Raw genomic sequence first — 5841 nt, forward strand, 5'->3', positions numbered from 1 at the left:
TGGGGATACCAGAGGCACTTCCACCCCATTCTCGATCATGGTTGCATTGTGTTTGTAGGGAATTGCCTTGGTAGAGGTATAAGATATCGGACCAGGTAGCCTGATCACCAAAGGCTCAACATTCTTTGCACTTTCAACAGGAGAATCATGGAACACTGGCACGATCACACATACATCACTGGTAATCAAGTACTTGTCATCCATCAGGCTCTGGATATCATTTTGCACAACACAACAGCCCATAGGATTCTGCAGACATTCTGAACAAGAATCATGATCATGTTTGAACAGAGAAGCCTGGCACAGCTTGACATGTAATGGCACCAAGGGAGTAACGACATTGCGGACATCCAACATGGGATCCTCTTGAGGAACGGGAACCCTTTCAAAGGCCTCAATCATATTGACAGCAGCATGGTTTGGAAGCGGATTGTCAAGAACATGAGGAACACTGTTCTCAAAAGTCAACCGTCCCTTTTCTATTAGGTCTTTCACAATATATTTCAGAGCAAAGCAACCTTCAATATCATGGCCTTGAGCACCCTGATGAAATTCACATGTTAAGTCCTGACGGAACCTGGGAGGCAACGGATTAGGCGGAGGCTTGCCTGGTCTAGTGACACAGTTCCCCTTGGCCAGCAGAGTTGGGAGCAATTCACCATACCGCATTGGTATTGTTGGAAAAGAAGGTTTGGGTCGGGGACCCTGCTGTTGCTGCCGTTGCTGTTGAGCAGGAGGCTGTTGTTGTGTTTGCTGAGGAATGGCATTGACGGGCATTGGTGGTTGACCCGGTGGCAGAGGATATTGTTGGTAGAATGGTGGGAAGAAAGGATGTTGAGAGTATTGCATGTATTGATAGGGCAAAGGTAGTTGCATGGCAGCTGCAGACGGGTTACCAGACACCATCCCTACATCAGATTCTTTCCTCTTGTGATGGCCATTACCGTACTTCTTTGGTGCACTGGTTGATGATTCACCTTTCTCGAGGACAATAATACCATCCCGTACAGCCTCTTCTAGGCGAGTTCCCATTGTAACCATATCAGAAAAGTTGTTCGGAGCAGAGACTATCATTCTCTCCTTATATTCCTTCTTCAGAGTCTTCAGGAATGTTTGTGTTAACTCTTCCTCATCAAGTCGAGGAGAAACACGGGCAGCTGCCCCTCTCCACCTTTGAGCATATTCACGGAATGTTTCATCTGATTTCTGAGATAGGGCTTTGAGAGAGTCCCTGTTTGGCCTTAGACGGGTGTTGAACTCATATTGACCTTCGAAAGCAGCAGCGAGTTCCTCAAAGGTATGAATATTGTCTTTGCTCAAACTAGTGTACCAATCTGCTGCATCATCTGTCAAGCTACTCTGGAAGCAGTGGATCATCAGTGCGTCATTGTCGGCGTAGTTAGCCATCTTTCGGACATACCGGATAACATGGTTGTGTGGGCAAGAAGTCCCATTATACTTGTCAAATTCCGGCTCTTTGAATTTCTTAGGAACCTCAAATCGGGATACCAAGCATAGATCACGAGCTTTAGCAGGAGCACCATTGTTTCCCCGGCTAGCCTTGACCTCACGGAGTTCTCCAGCCAACTCCCTTAGCTGTCTCTTCATAGCTTCTATTGCGGGATCTTGTCCACGCGGAGTATCAACATCAATCACCTGTTGCACAGTGTGTACAATAGGGTCGGTAACAATGGTAGTCACCTGAGGCATAGCAGTGGACACCGGAATCTGTCCTTGACCAGCAAAACCAGAGACACCAGCAGCAGTATTAGGAGAGTAGTAAGCTGAGAGGCCATAAGGACGGCCGTTGGGCATAACAAACCGAGCATCAGTAGCCACAGTAGACAGTGGAATAGAGGGAATCACCTCGGCAGTAACTGGAATAGAAGTGGCTGGCTGTTCTTGTGAAGCCATCATAGCGGACATAGCGTCATGAGCCTTAGCCAAGTCTTCTTTCATAGCAGCCAATTCGGCACGGAGCTGAGCATTTTCCTCTTCAAAATTAGCCATCATCCTTCTCTTGTGAAATCTTGTCTGATGAATTCTATCTGGTTGGTAGACTTTGCGAACACGAGCCACTTTTCAGACTGCGGCGGACAAAACCAGGAGGCAATGAGCACGAGAGAAGTTTTTTTTGTGACCAATGAATGCATATGGTGCATGAAATGTGTTAATGCATATGCAAAAAAGACTCTTTTTAGGTTATCGAAGGGTTTTAGACAAATTATAAACTCGTAAACATTACTAAACAACAATTAACATAAACGGGAAACAAACAACCAACATACAGTTTTACAAGACAATTTCAACATGAACAGATGGAAATAACAACAGGAAATGGAAGTCCTCAAGCATAGGAAGTGGAAGCATCGTCCTCAGAGTCGGACTCATAGTCGCAGTATCGTGCATAGAAGTCACGGGCCCCCCTAGCTCTCTTGGAGTCCCTCATAAGCAGTCTATCTTTCTCCTCAATCTCTCTCTTGGCCTTAGCTAGCTCTTTCTTCAGTGTCAAGACCTCATGAGTCTGCTGCTCACCTTTTCCATCCAAAGTCATGATCAAGTTCTCAGCCTCATAGTATCTAGCTCTCCACTGATGTTTCTCCCGACTCTCCATAGCTAGATGCTCCTGATACATCTCCTGGGTAGGTGGGAGTAGAGGTAAAGGCATGGTAGGAACAGATGCGGACACATATCTCATAGAGGGGTAAGGCGTACCAGCCTCCTCAGCTCGGCTTATCACCCACTGTGTATAGGCCTCATGAGCGATACCGGACCTCACACCCATATGCTTTACCTCTTTCTTCCGAAGCTTGGTCCAAGCTTGCATGAAATCTTCTTTAATTCCGGTGGGAGCATTGGAGTAGTGAAAGAAGTAAGGAGCTGTAGCAAGATTGATAGGTTTATCTTTCATCGGGAAACCGAATTATCGCAAAGCAAGTTCCGGGTTATAGTTGATTCCACCCCGGGTACCAAGAAGAGGTACATTAAGAAACTTTCCACCACCAAAGATGATTTCCTTGACCCTAGAAGCGGGAGTAAGCCAAACCACTTCATTAGGTGTGAGAGCCATAATCCTCTGTGAAATAGACCAATTCCTCGGATTGTCGTGGAAAGACTGCGGAAGGTGTGAAATAAACCACCTATAGAGGAGAGGCACACAACAAAGAATGTATCCACGACCTTTGTTAGAACGATCGTGAATAGCATGGTATGTGTCAGCTAGCAAAGTAGGAACCGGATTCTTGGAGTGGAAGATCATAATAGCATTCATGTCCACGAAGCCATCAAGATTCGGAAAGAGAATAAGCCCATAGATGAGAAGTGCAAGAATAGCCTCGAGAGTGTCCTGACAAGTGGTATTGAGGTTGGCTTTTCCAAGAAGATACTCTGAAGTGAACCCTCGGATGCGTGCCTTAGTGACAAGATTCTTGGAGACATCGGTGGTCTTGAGATAGAGATCTTTAGCAATAACCAATGGAGGAGGAGGATTTTCAGGTCCTGAGAAAGGTATCCCCTTAGCAATAGATAAACCCATCAAGGAAGAATAAGCCTCTAGAGTAGGCATCAACTGAAAATCTGGAAAAGTGAAGCACCGATACCCCGGATCATAGAATTGCACTAGAGTGTGCACAAGCTTCTCATCCACATTAGTATGGAGAATAGGAAGTAAAGCCCCGTAACGGCGTCGGAAACCAGTCGGATCCTCAATCTTGAGTGCCAAATCTCTCAAACTAGCCAAATCCACTTCCTTGAACTTGTAGGACTTAGTCATCTTCATGCCTACAATGTTTACAAATTCAACTTGTCTAAGCCCTTCGATAACAATGCGTGACAAAAAGTTTATGCATGTATGCATGTATGCATGAATGCATGATTATGTTCAAGTTCGGAGAAAACATGGTGGGTTTGAAGTTCAAAGTCGAGGAGTCATGGGTGGACACGGTGTCCGGTGAAACTATGGTTTTAGGATAATAGTAACCGGGTTCTAAAAAGGTTCCCAAGTTGCAACCTCTCCGACGTATATCACGGTGTCACGAGACAAACACTCGCTCCATGATTATCCGCGGAAGGTCTAACTTGAGTGTAGTATCGCGTGACGACTAAAACTCGAGACGACACTCGATTTAGCCTCCGCACTACGTCCTAGAAAATGGCCATGGATGGGTTTGGTTATCTACGGTTCATAGCGTCATAGAACAATTAGAAGTAAAGTGCCTAAACGCGACAACCCGCGCCGACAACATCACCTCCAAAATGCCTCAGCTATGTGGGATTGATCGCATAATCCAAAACACGAGGCAACCCCCGGAATGAATTGTCGATTATATCCCTCCTAAATCCTAAGTTCACTCAGCCCGGGTGCAGGACTTTTGATATTCTCACCCCACACGTTTGTAAGAAATTAAACATTTATTCACATAGGAAAGCAAGTAAAAGAAGCAAGTAAAAATACAAGCGCAAGCGTGGAAATAAAGACTAGGCGTAACTCTCGAATCTCCCCAGTGAAGTCGCCAGCTGTTTTATCTTGGTTTTTCGGGTGTCAAACATTGATTACGTTTGAACCATTTAAACCGGTGATATCTTATTTTTTCTGGGGAAGGGAAAAAGTAAGCAAAACCCTTGAGAATCGAGGTCCGGGAGTTGTTTTCGCTACGGGAAGGTGTTAGGCACCCATAACGACTATAGTAACCTATAGGAACCGTCTTTAATTTCTACGCGCGCGCTTTATTTTTAAATGCTATCTTGAAATGTTATTTACACCTAAGAATCTCTAAATGAAGAATTGGAGGGAGAAGAATGTTTTTGGATTTTTATTTTATTTGAATTGAAGGAATTTTGTTCCTTGCCTACGTACCCGTTTAAGGGATCAAATCCACCGTAGTTCTCTCTCAAAAATGTTTTTGTTTTTGTTGGTTGATTTTAAGTTTGAAAATGGATTTTGGAAGAATAGAAAGAGGCCTCAAGGGCATGAGATTGGAAAATAGTGAGGTTGAATTAGTGAATTGCAAAATATGGTCAAAGTAGGATTAGAGTCCATTGAAATTTGATTAAGAAAATGGAAAAGAAAATACAATGGGATGTTGGATCCCAAGGTTTATTTGGAAAAGATTTGTGTGAAGTTGTTCACATTTGTTTGGAAAATTGGGTTTTTTCTAAGTATAAGTCCTAGGCATTCATCTAAGCATACAATCCTAAACATACATCTAAACATGCATATTCTAGCTATATAGTGATGTGTGTGCATGTGTCGGTGCTTGTGTCGGTGTACATCATTAGAGTCCATTGTCCTTTACATCATACCCTAGATACATTCTATGGCCTCTTTGCCAAGAAATTAAAAGCATGAAAGTAAAATATTACAAGAACTCCTAAGTGTTTACATTCTAACTTTGGTACAAATCAAATTGCAAGAAAGAAGTAGAGGTGAATATGGGATGGAATGAAGATGCTTATGAAATGATGAAACATGAAATGAAAGGAGTTAGTAGCACATGACAATATCAAAGGAAATAAAGCAAGAGAAATATTAGAATATAAAGGGTAGAAAATGAAGGCAAAAGAGTGCAAATATAGCTAAAATTTATTCATAAAATGCAAGAACCAAGTGACCTATAATTCTCACATTCCAATTACATTTTAGAGGTCTAGAAACAAGTTTTGGAATGGGAATTAAGGCTACTTGATTTACTTGACATTTTTAAAACAAATTTGGAGCATATTTACATTATTTAACTACCTAATGACTTGTAAGCTAAGTAACTAATCAAGATTCATACTCATGCATTAATATCAACACAAACAGTGGCTAAACTTCTATGAGATCAAATGGTATAGGTCACC

Source organism: Medicago sativa, chromosome 3, assembly GCF_051527215.1.
Source record: "Medicago sativa cultivar Bolivia chromosome 3, Bolivia_mono, whole genome shotgun sequence".
In the NCBI taxonomy this organism is placed as follows: Eukaryota; Viridiplantae; Streptophyta; class Magnoliopsida; order Fabales; family Fabaceae; genus Medicago; species Medicago sativa.